General features: G+C 42.1%; 1 protein-coding gene across 3 annotated transcripts in view; it reads left to right on the top strand.

The window, feature by feature from the left end:
• Positions 1-134: 134 nt before the first annotated feature.
• The window catches only part of TEX2 (testis expressed 2), a 46,072-nt gene continuing 28,852 nt past the window's right edge, over positions 135-17,354 (top strand). For 2 of the 3 annotated variants that reach the window (XM_039715860.1, XM_039715861.1), the window contains exon 1: positions 135-290. The gene's annotated coding sequence lies outside the window, so the exon portion shown is untranslated. Of the gene's footprint in view, positions 291-5,748; positions 5,859-17,354 lie in introns of all 3 variants that reach the window. The other variant, XM_039715862.1, reaches the window with a different exon arrangement.

The raw sequence follows: 17,354 nt of genomic DNA, 5'->3' as shown, positions 1-17,354 counted from the left end.
CGAGGGACGGACCGGGCCGCTCCGGCTGCCAGGGGTCCCCCCGTCCCTGTCCCTGTCCCCGTCCCCGTCCCCGTCCCCGTCCCTCTCCCCGCCCCGCTCCGTCCCGCCCCGTCCCGCCCCTCGGGCCGGCGCTGCGGCGGCTCGGGCAGGCCCGTCCCCCCGCGGGGCCCGGATTGGCGGCGCCGCCGCCTCCCCGCCGCTGCCGCCGCCCGGCGCGGGCAGGAGCGGCCAGTGCCATGAGCCGGGGCTGAGGCGAGGGGCCGGGGCAGTGCCGAGAGCCGCGGCTGAAGGTGAGGGGCCGGGGCGGTGCCGGGAGCCGCGGCTGGGTGAGGGCCGGCAGTGCCGTGAGGGCGGCCGGCGGCCCCGCTCCGGTCCCCGCGGGCTGCGGGCAGGGAGGTGCGCAGGGGCCGCGGGCGGCTCCCGGGGCCGGGCAGGGCGGATGGCGGCCGGGGGAGAGCCGGGAGCCCGCGGGCAGCGGGGCCGGGCGGGATGGGGTCTGCGGGCTCTGCCGAGCCGGGGGTGCTCTGGGCAGGAGCTGCCGGAGTACGAGCGACACCTTGAAAACAAGCGACGGAGGAGGCGGCAGCTCCTGCTGAAATCGGGGGAGAATTTTTCGGTTGGCTTTTACCACCCAAGGCGAGGGGTTTCCTGTCTACCAAAATTGTTTCCTCCCTCTTGCCCTAGCTGTCAGCTCCTTAGCTGCTTCTCCTGCTTCTCTTAATTTTCGGTGTCATCTGTGTTATCTTCATTGCAGTTCAGGGGCTAAACCCATGTACTGTGTCTCTTCAACGTGTGCTAAAGTTCCTCCTGAATGTTTGTGCTCAACTTCTCGGTGATTTGTATCTGTCAGCAAATGTCTTGAGGAGTTCCTGACCATAATTTTGGGAAATGAAGTATACAGCGGAGGTTAATTTAAACTTTTGTATGCCACTTAAGTATTATAGCCATAAGATAAATTAGCGTAAGTCTTCAGTGCTGTAAGATTATCTTTTGTTAAGATGCTTTGTCATACTCCTCTTTCAAGATGATATTACCCGTGCGACTCAGGAAAAATAAGGGGTTACAATTTCAGGGATGTCTATGATTGCAAGAAGATGTTGTCTTTTTAGTGCTGAAATAACTTAATATTCCTAAATTGAATAAAATTCAGGCAGCATGAGTACTCTGTTTTGATTTTTTTGGAACTGAAAGTGTGCTAAGTGAGAGGTAAAAGGACTTTATCTTAAACATAAAATGCTAAACTAGTGACTTGAGATGTTAAAATTGACTTTCAACGACTCTGATGTGATGCTGTTTTATGATTTGTGAGAGATTACTACTGTGATTAAGAGTAGATTGCTACTCATATTAATTATGGTCCAAGTAGGTGCTGAGGCTTGAGGTGTTTCTAAAGCAGTGCAGGGTGCTTTCTCCCTTGAGTAGAAGACCAAGAAGTTGATTCTGTGCTCAGAGATGTCTTACACTGGAGTTTGCTGGGGTATGATATGGCCTGGGAGTTGTACTGGCAAAGCTGAGCACTTCTCTTGTGAACACTTCTGGTCTGTGCAAAGAACTTATTGAAATTACCTATTCCAGGAAAAAATAAATTAATAAAATCCAGAGCTAAAACTTGAAGAAGGACATGGCCCAATAGTGTGTATTGATTGTATGCTTCTTTTTGTGTGATAACAACTCTTAAGACTCCAGCTTTTAATACCAAATGCTTAGTTGTTTCTAACTAAAGAACTTCTAAACCAGCTGTTTTTCAAAGTAAAGAATGTGGAGCAGGAAGCCTGGACATAATGGGTAATGCCAGTAATTTCTCTGTTATGGGAGGTGTAAACAAAGTAATGGGAGATAATGAAACACACTTAGCAAATAAAGGGCTAATATAACTGAAATACATTTAAAATCATGGAGCTAGAGGACTGAGGATGCTCTGTGGCATTCAAACAGCTTTTTAGTTGATCCATTTGGGGACTGTGCTGCTCTACCCCTGCGTTCTGTGCCAACTGAACCAATTCCCTGTGGTGAAATCAGAAGGTTTCTCTTGTAGCACATCTGAAAGGCCACCAGAGTTACACTGTGTGGGTGAAGGTGACCAGTCACAGGCATGGCACTGGCCATACATAAGGACATGTTCCCCTGTCCTCTCCAGGACTGAGCTTTAGCCAGTTTCTGCCTGTGAGATGAATGAACTGTGGTGCTGAGTGTGCAGAGTGAATCTGACCCCTGCCCAGGAGCTGAGGAGAAATGAAGACTTTATTAGGATAAACTGTAGGTTCCAAAAGAAGGGGAGAGCAAGTAAATTCCGGTCTTAAACACAGTCTTGGAGCTTGGAAAAGTCCCTCAAATCTCTGGATTTTTATTTTTTTTCCTTTGATAAGCTAGAAATTGTGGTATCAGATGTCCACAGTAGTAATGCTAATTCAGTGTGCTCTAAAACGTTTATCCATGAATAAAGGCCTCATGTTCTAGAAACCCTTACTGCCCTAAATGAAACAATCAGATGACAATGTATGCTGGAAAATGAGAGCATAATGTAGGCTTAGAGATTAGAGAAAAAAAGATAAGAGTTAATACTGTGAGCTTCATGAGTGTGTACTTTGTATTAGAAGAGATGTATTCAGAGTAGAAACCAACCCTGGAAGTGCACAAGGGTGCCACATGTGCCTGATAAAGGGCAAGAACATTTTTAAGTAATGCAAAGTGGACACTTGAAAGGATGTCTTGTGCGTTCGAGGCGGAGGAGGGTAGAACATTGAGCTGCTGAGAGAACAATATCATGTCAGAACTGTTGATACCAAAAAAAAAATGTACCACTCCTTATTGTAGAGGATTGTGCTAACTGGTTCAGATTCACAAAGTAAAGGGTTTGTTTTGTTGTTTTTTTTTTTTTTGGGGGGGGGGGGTTTGTAATGCAAGGGGTTGAATTAATCATCTTTGCTGGACAAAAATCCCAATTATTATATCATAAAAATATATGTTCAGCTGTTCTTGACAGAATTGTGAATTATCTCTTTTTGGAGGTCGGCTTCTATAAAGCTTCTGTTAACATGGCAAGCATAGAAGTCTGAAGGCAGAAAGTTAACAATAATTGATCAAAATCCCATTTCCAGCTTAGGACAACAGGACCTGAAGGCTGTGCATTGGCTGGGAGGATTTATCCTCACCCAGCAGCCTCAGCCCCTGCTCTCTCAGAGCCTTGTGAGGGATGAGGGTTGATCTGCAGAGACAGCACTGAAGGGGTATCCTCTTCAGAAGAGCTATAAGTGAGTGGATTTGCTTGGGTTTGGGCCAATCTTTGTGTATCACAGGTCCTAAGGTATTTAAGTACTTGACAAATGGAATTTTAAGTCTTTTAAGGTGATTTTAATGTTCTTTCACATAAATCTTTGCTGGAGTTTTGCACTGGAGGCTGCCTTGTGCTAACTTGGTCTCATGAGTTTGAGTCTATACAGAGCAAAATCTCCTTTCCTTGGTCAGCACAGTAACAATGCAACCAGTGTAGTGCAGGACTCCCAGTCAGACCAGTTCAGGAATGCAGAATCTGCCTCTTTCATCATTTCCTTTAATGGACTCCTTGATGACCAGTATCTCTGAAAAATACAAACCAAGTGTCTTAAGTTGAAACTGCTCAATTGAAGCATCTGAGAGGCATTGCTTGAGGACCTCCTGTGTTAGCCACAGCCAGTCTTGCTTCTGTTGGAAATGGTGAGAGAAAGGAAGCAGAGGAGCAAGTTTGGATGATAGAGTAGGTCAGACTGACTGAGGGGTCTGCAGTGTGCAGTAATCCCTCTAAGTTTTGCTGGTGTTTTTTCTTCCTGCTTCACCCTCTGGGAGGAGAGAAGTTCCAGGGTGTTGTGTTATTTACCAGTCATGTTTATTCTCTGGGTACTGTTGTCTCTGTTGAAACCAGTTGTTAGTGTCTTTGGAGAGCTATGAGAATATAATGATAAAACAGGGTTTATTCGCTGATCTTGCCTTTCTGCTCCTCAAAACTCCTACTTCTCTGTTCATTGTCTTTCCTATTTAACTCTCTCCTCTCCTGACAGTGAGGTGAGATATTCTGCTATGCAAAGTCCAAATCAATACCCAGTGCAGCTGGGGTTCTAAAAGGGAGAGGACTGATGGACAATGGATAACAGAAGATCAATAAACATGTAAACAGTGGTGTTTCCCCATAAAGGCCAGGAGGGCAGCAGAAATGAATTGTTGTGTGAACCAGGCTTTAATGTGCATTATGCTGTGTCTCAGTGGTTTATAAAGTGTTGTGCTCTCTGACCCTGCTGGTGTTGGATGACAGGAATATTGCAGGAGAATGTCCCTTAGTGCTGTGACTGTGTTACTTGTCCTGCAGGATTGTTGTCCTGGAGCTGTAAGAAGATGGGATGCTCAAGCTTAGAATAGGATCTCTTTCAAGAGTATGGAAATGGTTATTGAGGCATTGGAGAGCTCTTTTAAGGGATCTGTTTGATCTAAAAAATTGTTATATTGGGTTTTAATAGTGGAAATACAAGGCAGAGCTACAAGACTTCAGAGCTTACTCCGGATTTCACGTGTTTTGTTTAAATTACACTTCAGTTGTAAAATAGGACTACAAAATTATAAGCAGACAGGTATGGACTCCTTTGATACTGGGAATTTCAAAGCAGATGATAGAGGAGTGAAATGTGAGCGTGACCTCTCATGAGCTGCAGTAAAGTACTGATCTGAAATTAAATAGAGAGATGTAAAAAACATTCTGTTTCCCTGGAAGCCAGGATTAAGACTGAGAAAAGAAAACTGTTTTTATGAGCCCAGACAGGCTGGAAGAATGAGGGTTCTGTGTGGGGAAGGAGCTGGTGGTGCTCACACGCCTGTGTTGTGGAAGCTGGTGTAGGAAATGCCACCAAACATGTGACATGGAGAGAGCGTGGAAGTTGTCTGGGTTGTGCTGGCTGTCTCCTGCCTGCGAGCTGCAGCACGTTCTGCCTCCTTGGCCCCTGCAGCCCCAGGTGTGCCGAGCCTGCCTGTGCTGGGCTCTGCCAGGGATCCTTCCCAGACTCCTCTGGCTGCGCCAGGAGCGATGCAGGAGCAGAGCATTGCAGAGCACTCCCACAGCCCTGCCTGCTGTCACCTCCCTCTCCTTGTTCCCATCTCCCTGCCCACTGTGGCCACGGCAGGGTGGAAATTCTCTCTGCATGCTTTCCAAGCTGGGCATTGCCATTCTGCTTGCTTAATGTGTATCTGTCATCCCTGTTGTCCGCAGTGGCTTCACTTTTTTTCCTGGTACTCTTGTGTAATACTTGGGATTGGTCACATAAATAAATGTACTTTGGTGGGAAATGAAAGTGATCTGTACAACTCTGGACTTGTTTGGACTGCTGTGACGTTTGATAAGGCTTATCTTTGTAGGACCTCCTCAGTAGCATTTCTTTTTGTCTAATCATTTCCACACTTCTTCCTTTTCAACTTAACTTGAAGTATTAAACAAAGGAATTGGGAGAAGTAGAAAGAACTAAGGGGGAGATAATCCTGAATGTCTGTCAACTCAGAAGCGTGCTGGTTAAAAAATGCTCTGCCAGGTTTTGAATAAACCTGAGCAAATGCGTGACAACTTTACAGAAGTATTTTTATAGAAAAGAAAAAAGTGTTACTCTCCTATTTATATGTTATTTTTAGCGAGTAGCCAGAGATGTGGATGGAGAACAGACCAGCTGTGCATACAAACTTTCTCTACTTTGTATTTCCCTTTATTCTCTTTTATCAATCCCTTTTTCACAACAGGTTGAGTGTTCCCAGAAACCTTAACACTGCTGAGAGATTTCAGGCAAGCTGAAAGCAGTGCCTGACAGTTTCAGAAAATTCTGTGAGTGGCTGAAAAGATGCACTAAGAGGTATGTTGTATTTAAAAGTGTAAACATTTAGTTGTGTGGCTCTCCATTTCTTTTGTCATGCAGCTTTGAGATGTGCATTGGCTATGGTTTTGGAGTATTAAGCAGATTTTATGAACATGTTGGTTGGGCCAACTCTCCAGTTTTACTTTTAAATCCTGTCTATATCCTAGCTATCATTCTTTCTTCCATGTTAAAACTTCACAATTGAAATTATAAAAATGAGTAAATAGTGGTGCTGCCCCATGAGTGGTTTTGCTTTCTTGGGATACATTTTTTTAATCTGCTTCTTCCATCCAGCTCTAAGCAGTGCATTTACCAATGAAAATACCATGGGCTGACTGTTTTGCAAACGTGTTTGTGGACAGAAATGGGTGAGGTGTGAAGTGGCTCCAGTAACCCCAGCCAAATCAGTGCTGGTTTGTGTGGTCTGTTTGGATCTCGGGCTGCTGAAGAAGGGATTGTCTGTTGGCATGACACTTCTGATCCTTCATGGAGAGAGCTTTTGAGGGGGTGTGGAGGCTGTTCCTCAATTCACAGAGAGGAGCTCGTGGTGAGGAATGGAGGTGAGAGATTTCCACTTGCACTGCTCAGTTCAGTTTCCTCAAAAGAGTGACCAGTGTTGTCTAAGGCCTTTGTTGTACAGAGCACAGCAGAGGCAGCTCTGCAGGGATGGGAGCAGCTTCCTCATCCTGCAGTCCTCACTATTTTGTCACCTTATCCTGGAAGACAGCCTGAGCTGCCACTCCTGCTTGGCTTCTCAGCCCTGACCTCTCTGAGCAATTAAAAGCCTCGTTTACACACCCACACCCTGACCAGTATGTGCTGTGCATACCCACAAACCTGCTCATGGTGCTTGTAATTCAGAGCTTGGCTCTCTTTGGTAAACAAATGCCTGGTGGATGAATTAAGCATGGATGTAGCAACATTGCCCTGTGCCTCTATAATTCTGTAATTGGACAAGGCAGGATATGGCTCAAAGACACTTATTTCCCTTTGCCCTTTTGAATCCATCTGATGGTTTTTGCTGTTCTTTTATCTCCCAGCAAATCAAGACCTTAAAATTGATGACCTAAAATTAATTTCCTTGAAGCTGCTTTAATGACACTTCCCTTTCTGTGCATGTGTGTGCACAAAATGTAACCCACATAGAGGGGAGTGCCTTCACCCTTAACTGTTTTTTAGCTGGTTGAGACTATAGAAGTTATTTCTAAATGCAGTAGTAGAAACTTTTATGGTGTTGAAGGCATTTCCTGGACAAATTACACTGATGATCCCTGTTTATTGAATAAAAAATATAGGATAAGAAAGGGAAGACTTCAGCTCTTTTTTTACAAGGAAGTAACTGCAAAGGAGAATGACAATAGAGAGTTTGCATTAATACATCTTGAATGTAAAGTAGAACTGGAGTTGTTAAAAATTCATTAAAATTTTTCCAAGCTGTTCATACTGCACTGTGAATTCAGCAGGTAACTGGTGAATTTTGGTGTGTATTGCTACAAGCCACCCACCTGCTGACTTTTTTACTTTTCAGCCTGTGGAGTTGTCAGATGAAACTCCTGGAGACAGCTATGCTGATTAATGTTCTCAGAAGTGAGATCTGTGTGTGTTTTACAGCTCCCTATGTAGCTGGTCAAAATTTAGTATGTGCCTCTCTGAAAATCGAGTTTTGGAGGAGTGATTTCATTTACAGAAGTCCCATTGTACTGGTCTACCTGAGGTCTGCCTTCCACTAAGGACCTGTGTCTGTGTCTATGACTGAATTATACCACAGAGTAGCAAAGGTTGAGAGAAAATGAGTAACGGGTGAGGACACTTCTCAAGGAGTGCTGAAAAGTTCAGAAAACCATTAATGAACTTAAACCTTTTAAGGAAAATTTTATTTTTCTTTAATTTCACACTGGTTGCCTGATTCAGCACTGTGTTGGGGTAGAACCATTCTGCTGAAAAAAGGACAGCTCTGGTTATGTTCTTCCCAATCTTATTTTGTTTGCCTTTTTTTTGGTATTTTTCTTTAATTTCACACTGGTTGCCTGATTCAGCACTGTGTTGGGGTAGATCCATTCTGCTGAAAAAAGGAGAGGACAGCTCTGGTTATGTTCTTCCCAATCTTATTTTGTTTGCCTTTTTTTGGTAGAGTTTTTTTTGTTTGGTTTGGTTTGGTTTTTTGGGGGGGTTGTTTTTTGTTTTTGTTTTGAGTATTCACATGACGAATTATCCTTCCAGGCTTGTTATCAGTACCACATTTTGAGAGAGAAGAACAGAGTGGGAAGGATCCCCATATGCTCAAGGACCTCACTTTACCCTCTCGGTGTAGTGACTTCTTTCTCCTTTGGAGCAATATGTGTCTTTAGGTTCCTGTGAAATGATCATTTAAAGTCAGAATGCCAGCAAAGCTGGGTTGTTTTTTGTTTTTTTTTCATCTATCTCCCATGGTTTCTTAGCAATTAGGCATAAAAAAAATATGTTTTGGGAGGTGCTCACAATTTTCTGACTCAGTTGGTTTCAATGGGAGTCAGGCCTGTAAAGCAGCTGTTAAGGTCAGGCAATCTGTAATTGACCTGTCAGATGTTGCAATTAAAGTGTATTGCAGCTGTTAGAAATAGGAGTTACCTCCATTGCTCCTGGAAAAAGCTGAAAAGCAACTGGAAACCAAACCACCAGAAAGCTTTAATATATTTCACTGATTCATTGAGTGCTGCTCTCTTCTGTGTGTAATGCAAGAAACAGAGGGGAATGCAGATGGGGCTGCTGCCTTTGATTTCAGTGCTGTTTGTGGCAAGGCCTCTTTCATGTTCTGAATTACAAAGTCCAGGGAAAATTCTTGCCAATGTCTGTCAATTAACAAGTTTACACCTTGAAATGCTTAGAGTTTCTGTAAATACTGTGGAAAACCTAAGAAAATGTATTTACATGAAAACACACATGGGAATGCTTTTGCCACATACTGTTTTTTGCCTTAATGCTTTTGTGATGTGGATTTTGTGAAGTAGTAGGATGTTCTGTAATAGAATAATTAGGAATTGTATAGTTGCTTCAGCCCTGTGCACTTGAGTGTTTTTGTGTCTGTCTCATAGTCCAGTGTTTTTAATCATAAAATGCTCAAGCCTCTCTTTAATTCAAAATTAGTCATTGAGGGATGATACTGAAATGTAACAGTTGCAAGGCTCTAGAAACTTTTGACAGCTCCCCAGAGCCTTTGTCATGACAGTCAGTTGGGAAGCTGGGGAGGTCTGAGTTGGCTGTCCTAATGTTTTTATTGAGCCTCACTTAATATCTGTGCTCATTGAGGGTCTGCAGTGGTTTTGTGTTGTGTGTTTGCTAGGGTTTTTGGTTATTGAGCCTCACTTAATATCTGTGCTCATTGAGGGTCTACAGTGGTTTTGTGTTGTGTGTTTGCTGGGGTTTTGGCTTTTTTTAATAAGCAAAATGCTTTGTCCTTAGCATGGTAAAAATTCAGGTCGTTTGGGGCCATCTGGATTCCATTTCAGTGTCTTGGATGTCGTCTTGTGCTCGCCACTGTCCTCCAGCTGGAAAGCCACAGTGGTGCTGAACTTTTGCATTTTGGTTCCTAGATATTTGAGTTGAACATAAATCTGAATGAGTGTTGCCTTAAGCAGAAAGAGAAATGTCTGGTACTCACCAATTCCAAATCTGACATTTTATTTTCTGGCTATTCTTAGGACAAGGATTCTTTAGAGTTTGTTTTGTTACCCTGCTATGGATTTTTCTATGGATTAGAAGTTTAAGTATTTTATGCACAGAAGCTGTCATCAGTAGTTTATGATCTCTGCACGGTTCTTGCTGGAATCTGAGTGAGTCTAGAGCTGCATTAATGTGGTTCTCAGTCTCTGCTGTTGCTGTTTCAAGGTGTTAGTGACTCCTTATGATCTTACTTGTTCCATAATCTGTGTGAACACTGCTCTCTAGTCAGGTAAGTTAGAGCAAAATTTTTTAACCTTCCTAATAATATTGAAACTAAAAATAACATGATTACCTGCACAGGGCTTTCAGAGAAATCTGGAATTCTAGACCATTTTCTTCCAAAATTAGATCACAAAGAGCTTTTCTGTTCTTGTGGTGCTAATTTATGTTTCTTTTGCAGTTTCCAGGTAGCAGGAAATGCTGTTAATACCTTTCTCCATTAATTTTTTCATGGAATTCAGTGACAGGAGAGACTATTGCATGGCATGGACTGATTGGCAGGACTGCTTCTCTTAGGTGCTGGGAACAATTATTTTAAAGAAACTTTGCACAGAAGCTTGACTTTTGGGTTGAATTACTTTCTTCCCACCTAACTCAAACTTGATGGCAGCTCTTATAAGACTTGCATGTTTTGAAGTCCTGTTTATTGGCCTTTTCCTAGCCTTTCCTGTCCTTTGGACCTTGTGGGGATTATGCTTGCAGAAGCTTCCGAGAAATCCTGATCTGTCATAAATGCATTTTCTGCATTTATCAAAGACACTTTTCCTTGGGTAGATGAGATGCAAGGAGGTGAACAGCTGTAATCAATGTGCCCTCTAACAGCAGTTTCCAATGTTAATCTTTGCAGCTTGCTCTGTATCTTCAGGTGCCTTCAGATAATTAATTTTCATGTATTAAGTACAACTGCCTTTCTAGTTAGGTATGAATACTTTATTTGTATTAAATGTAGCCCTCCTCCCTTCCCTAGACAATTTAAGGTTTCTGAAAATAGCCCTGCTTTGGTTTGTTCTTGTTTCGGTTTGTGCCAGCTGCCTGGTCTGTAGATCTTTGCCTGTTCTTTCTAATTGTTTATTTTATTACCTTCCTTCTTAGAGATGTGCTAGGTCTGAAACTAAATGCTTCTAGGTATTAAAAGTTTGAGTGCTATTTAATAATACCAGAGAATATCCCCTTCTGTAATTTTGAAAACAACTCTGAGACCTAAGGAATCCATGGTTGTGTACTGTGTTTTGTCCTGTCAGCTTAAAAAGCCATGAGGCACCTTGCATGCTAATCCTCTGCAGAACATGAAATTAAAATGAAGGCTGTACATAAGAAATATGAAATTTGATCGATCATTAAAAATCCCCTGGAAAAAAAAAAAGATGTTTAGATACCTGTGGGTAAGTCTGTAGATGCCATTCCTTTTTTAATAATCTCTCATAACTACATTTTACATGGGGACCTAGAGGTTGAGTTACTAATTGGTGCTGCTCCTCTGTGTATCTGCGTTCAGCCTCATGTGGACAAACCTGTTTATTTTTAAAACCTTTTCATATGAAGGGGTGTGATGCTTGTTTTACCTTGGCAGGTACTGGGACTAGTGCTGTAATTTTTTTGTTAGGGAAATGAATGTAAATGTTAAGAGGTCTCTGAATGCTCACTTGCTATCTGTAGGCAGTTCTACCTATTGATGTGCATTTGCACTGGGAAAAAAGAGCCTGCAAGACAATTCTGATAAGCCTTTTTAAATTTAGGATTCAGGGCACCTTCTTTTACCTAATTTTGGAAATATGCTTTTCTCTAAGTCACTCGGTCAAAATTTCCCCTAAAGATTTCATAGTGACCTTTAATTTAATCGCAGATGTGGGCAGAGTTTTCAGCTGTGGACAAATCCACAGAGGTTTTAGATAATCTTTTATCAGATTAATGAGGAGGTGATTTTTTTTTTCACTGAGATAAGAGAGCAAGTTACAATTCTGCACAATTTAACCTCACCATTTACTCTTTCCACAGGGTGTCATTTTTTACGTGTAAACTTTTGATGCTTTATTATTATAGAAATCCACCATGTTCTGTTGAGGTGCAGAACTTGTGCAGCACCAGAAGATGCTGATGTAGACTCTTTTCCCCTTTAGAAGAGAGCAAAAGCAGCAGTTATATATTTATTGCTCAGAACTGTAAGACCATTGTTGGGGTTTTGAGAAGCCAGCAGCTTGAGGAAAGTGGGAAAAGCTGGCTTTAGCTGGCTCTGAGCTTGCCCTTGTTTTAATGTGTCTATTTCTGAATCCCTTGCTGCAGAAATTTCAGATCTAGGTCTGTAAACTTGTCTTTTTCTGGGGCATTTCTCTTCTCACTTGTGGCCAAATTAGTTTTTTAGGTAATTTTGATGCCAGCAACTAGCTACCTGTTATATTTTAGCATAATTTTAAGGACAGCAATATATGTTATAGGAAGTTACTAAAACTCCAAAATCTGTGATGGAGGGTGGGGTGGGGGGGAGATATGGTGGTGGTTTGTTACTATTTTATTTTGTTCTGGAAACTAATGAAAGATCCCTTTGAACTGTTTAATGTGGAGTGGTTTGGAAGAAAAGGGTGCTATCTGTTGCTTGCAGTTACAAATGATAAACAAGAATATAGCTCATAGGAGGAGAACACGTGAATGGAGAAAGTATTATGTATGTACTAGAATTTTTATTCATTCTTATTGTGCCAACTGGGAGTAAATGTTCTTTAATATAATTATACTCCGATGCAGTTTGAATCTGTTCCAAAGAGCAGAGCTTTGCCTAAAAGCTTCTTTTATTTCTCCTGTTAGGGAAAATGTTGGTTTTCTTTAAAATGCTGCTTCACTTCAGCCTTCAGAAAATCATTAAATAAGAAGAAATTAGATTTTTCTGAGTTTCTGGAGAACCTTTAACTGCTTAGCTTTTTTGTGTTTCTTAAAATGGGACTGTAGTGCAGCTTTTAAAGTTTTTAGTTAAGTGGTGTGTCATGGAAGGAGAATAGGAAATAATAATTATTCTTTTATCAGTAAAGGCAGAGGAACTAACATGGTATCTGACCTTTCTTAGGTCTTTGGGGAAGATGTTAATATAGAATATTGGCTTAGCTAACATTAAACAATTTTTGCTTGAAGTGTTGTAAAGACAAGCTTGGGGACCTCAGCAACAGCAACAAAATTTCAGTAACTTTGTCTGCAACAAAATTCCAGTAGTTTTGAAGACTCCTTATTTACCATTGCAATTTTACTTGAATTATCTGTCCTGGACTTAAAATGACTCTTACTCTTCTCTTTGATAAGTTTATAATTTTCATTAAATGTATAATCTCATTGACAAAACTTTAAAATTTTGCTTAGGATTCTCTTTTTAAGTATTCCTAAGTAAACTAAAAGGAAGATTATTTTACTCAAATTTTTCTGAACTTGAAAGCATTTGCACAAAAATGTTTGGGTTTTTTAATGATGCTCAGAGAGCTCCTGCTGGAGGTGTTTCAGCTCTCACCCAGCTGAGTTGTGCTGGCCTGGGTTACTCTGTCAGGGTATGTGCTGTGTGTGTGTTGTGATCCATGGTGGGTGGCCCCATCAGTTTTGGCCATGATCTGGGACTGGCTTCTGCTCAACACATTTAAAACACAGTCTTTTAATAGTACTTGATATTGATATCAACTTTTTCACTTCTGCCCTTGGATTTAAAACAGGTTTTGTTGGTTTTGTTTTTTCCCTCTTCACCCCCCACCTCTGTATCTCAAATCCAGTTGCACGAACTTGGAAAGTGAAGGGAACTTCCTTCTTGCTCCAGATGGAAACTGAGCTCTAAAGCCTTATCTCCAGGCTGGGTAACTGGATCCCTGACAGGAAGGTTTCACAGGGCTATTGTGTGACAGTAATTACCAACCCTGGCTCTGTAGTTCATTTAAAAGTAATGACTAGTGGATGTAAAAGGAACAATAGATGTTAACTATGGAATACATTAACTCATGGAGATGCCAGGGGAATTTAATTGATCATAATTAGAAATTTGAATGGGGATAGGAAAGAACGTTGAATTTTGCATTTTGTATCCCTTCATTTTTTGGTCTTTTATGATATAGATCTGCTGAATGAGATGAAGTCCATGTGACAGACAATGTCCCAGCAGCTGTGCTCTCTGCTTCAGGGAGGGCATTCTGGGCTAAATGGGAATTGGCTTTACTTCTGTGACAAAGCAGTACTTTTCACTAATATTGTGCTTCATTTTGAAGGACCTGGAATGAAGACTTTTTGCTCTTAACAGAAAATTTGGTCTGATGCTGAGAGCTCTGTTACTTATTTTAATTAAGTACAAAGAATTGCAGCAGTTCTCCCACATATCTCAGTGTTGGAAGGCAGATACTGCTTGAATCTTTAGTAAATCAAACAGAATCTAGAATTTCTGGAAGCAAATATGAATTTCAGATCATTTTGCCTTGTGTAGGTGTTCCCTGTCTGAGAAAGATTCATGTGCTGCTGGCCTGGTTTGGAACATGGCTGTAATGTGTTAGTGGGGTCCTGGTTCTGTTGATACAAAATCTCTCACTCCATAAGGAGGCTGCAGACATTGTCTAAAACAAATATACTGCTGCTTCTTCCTGCCAAATGAAGGGTAGATTTAGAGTATGAAGTGTCTACCTGTTTTGAGTCTGACACTTGAAAATTACTATCGTGTAATCCAAAAAAAATAAAAAAGGGCCCATGAATCCTAAAGAACAACTGGGTGTTTTTCCCCGTCTGCCAAAGCAGGAGCTGCCTGTTGGATGAGTGATGGCCCAGAAGGGTTACTGGGGAAAGCAGAGGCATAACAGTGCCACAGCTGTTCACAGGGAAAGGTGTTTCTCAATCCGCATGAAGTTGAATTGTAGCATTATCAGTTGTGAAGTTGGTTGTTTCCTGAACAGCACTTAGGACTTGTTCTTCTGGTGCAACTGACAGATACAGGGGAAAGTGTTGCAGTGCTGTTCATTGTCTAAAACAAATATACTGCTTCTTCTTCCTGCCAAATGGAGGGTAGATTTAGAGTATGAAGTGTCTACCTGTTTTGAGTCTGACACTTGAAAATTACTATCATGTAATCCAAAATGATAATAAAGGCCCCATGAATCCTAAAGAACAACTGGGTGTTTTTCCCCGTCTGCCAAAGCAGGAGCTGCCTGTTGGATGAGTGATGGCCCAGAAGGGTTACTGGGGAAAGCAGAGGCATAACCAGTGCCACAGCTGTTCACAGGGAAAGATGTTTCTCAGTCTGCATGAAGTTGAATTGTAGCATTATCAGTTGTGAAGTTGGTTGTTTCCTGAACAGCACTTAGGACTTGTTCTTCTGGTGCAACTGACAGATACAGGGGAAAGTGTTGCAGTGCTGTTTAATAACCTGTGAGGCTTTTCCTTTACTTAGGAGGAAAGGAATTTGTTTTGTGGAAAACACATTTTTTGGTCTGTGTTTAGTAGCAACAAAAATACAAATGTTGAACCTTGTTGCACATTTTTCTGAAAGCATTTTGCTAATACAGTGCACTCTGTACCCCTTCCCCCTCATGAAGATGTTGTAATAAGCAATAGCAATGTGGTTGGAGTAGTTGGCTGCTGCAAAGCATGTGAATTTAGTTACCCAATCCAGCCTGTTTCTCGAGCTAAATGATTATGACTAAGTGTGGTATATGGAACTTTGACCTTTTAAGTTAGTTCCTAGTGTGCTGCTTTGTTGTTTGAATCGCTTTCTACATTGTTAATATGAAAAGAATTGCTTTGCTCTATAAAGTTGGTGGGGTAATTCTAAGCTCTTGGATGGACTGTGTTTTCTCAGGGCTGTGAACAGGTGCTTTCTGGGGCACAGCTGAAGAAGGGTGGGGTGTGTTTGTCCACGGCAGGAGGAGGGAGCAGAAGGGTGTTTATGCTGCTGGGCAGAAGCACACGCTGCTGGGTGCTTGGCTCTTCTGTGAACTCCCAATTAGTCATTCCTGGGAAGGAGCACAGCTCCTGCAGTGACACTTACAAGAGGTGTCATGGCCTAGCCCACACCTGGCCTCTCCCTAGGTGTCCCTGTTTGTCACCAGGTGCATCACAGCGTGGTGGAGATGTCTTGTCACCCAGGCAAAGACATCCTCAGCTGCAGCACTGCTGCCTCCCTGCTCACAGGAAAGGGCTGGGCAAGGAATGTCTGTCCCAGGCAGCTGCACTCCCTGTTTGCCTGGCTCGCTGTTTCCTGTTGTTGGAGCTTTAAAAGCAGTGCCTGTAGGTGAGGATTATAAACTGCTCCTCTGTGGGAGATGGGGATGCAGTGCCTTGAGGTCAGAAGTGGAAATGGCAGCAGTTGGTTGGCAGCTATCTCATTCCACCCTGCAACAGCATTCAAAATTCAAACCTCTGGGGGAAAGGAATTCTTTTCTGAGCAGCCTTCTTCCCTTCTGGGTAAAAGTTCATGTTTTGAATCATTTGAAGCCTGAGGATGGAAGACTGTTAGTCAGATCTGCCTGCCACATAATAAAACTGATTCCTTGCATCTTCAGAATCAACAGAAGAACCTTAAAGAGGCAGCCAGAGAATGGGGAACAGTGTGGCCTTCAAAAGAAGGGCCAGTGAAAACCTGTGTTTCTGCAAGTACCAATATAATCTGCATACAATCACTTTGGAATTGTGCCACTTAGATAGTGAGGCTGGAGCATCAGGTCTTCAGACAGCTGGGAGAGGTGCTGAGGAGCAAGGGAAGGAAAATGAGTGAAAAAAAATGTCGCCAGAAATGAGTAAGAAGTGAATCTGTTAAAATGATTTAAGGGGTAAAAATGTGTGGTTCAAGAGCCTGATGAAATAGCTTTATCAAAACCTAGCACTTACAGAAAGAGCTGTCAAGGAAAAACTTCTCAGCATCTGCTTTGGGAAGAAAAAACAAAACAAAAGCCCAAATCCTCCACAATAAAACAGAGATTGTGTTCAGGAATGGATTGAAAACATGCTCTTTTATAGGACATAATTTGTGGTACAGTAACGTGCTTGAGGTAGACAAATACAGGTTAATCAAGAATTTCCTTCCTTTCTCTGTTAAGTTAATCATGATGTTAAGAAAGTCTTGCTTGTTCAGTAAGCAGTAAAATCTCTTTTCAGTACATTTGGTGTGTGCAAGTGAAGTTCATCTGTTTCAGGTCATTAGCACTGCATTAGCACAGCATGGCAACTGGTGTTTAAACACCAGCTAATTAATGTTCAGTGTAAACACAGTGTGCTAAAGAGCTATCCAAACCCATGAAGTTCTAGCTGGTACAAAATGCCACAGTGAAAATGCCATTGGGGTGGGGGGATTGCTAATCTTTTTCTCCCACTTTCATAGATTATTAATAAATGGTTAAGGCTGAACAGCAGAAAAGAAAGGGTCAAACTGATGCCAGCAGCATTGTGTGCAAGGGGGATTTCGTTGTTATATTTGTGGGGTTTTGATGTTAGTTTGTTTTTTCTTTCCTTAGTGTATAGTGTTGTGATGGCTCAGTGACCTGGAAAATGTGTAGGGTTTTTGTACTTTCAAATTTTGGTGTGTTAGTTTTGCAGTTTCACAACTGGGCCAAAATATTAAACATGTGTGATAGCTGATGGCCCAGAACTGTGGAAATGAGGTTGGATACATATCTTGTCCAGTAGTATTTTTTCCCCCTCTCCAAAATAAATTTGGGTATGTTTGTCCAACAACTCTGGTAATTTGCAGTCTGACCCATGTGAAATGGAGCCATGTCTATGGTGGACAGCAGACACAAGCATGGATTCTGCCTGCTGGTGGTTCCCAGGTGTGTTCCAACTGGGAAATGAGAGACC

This window comes from Passer montanus, unplaced genomic scaffold (assembly GCF_014805655.1).
Source record: "Passer montanus isolate IOZ18808 unplaced genomic scaffold, ASM1480565v1 scaffold35, whole genome shotgun sequence".
Classification (NCBI taxonomy): domain Eukaryota; kingdom Metazoa; phylum Chordata; class Aves; order Passeriformes; family Passeridae; genus Passer; species Passer montanus.
Note: the sequence above shows the minus strand (reverse complement) of the source record. Positions and strands in the feature narration are given on the sequence as shown.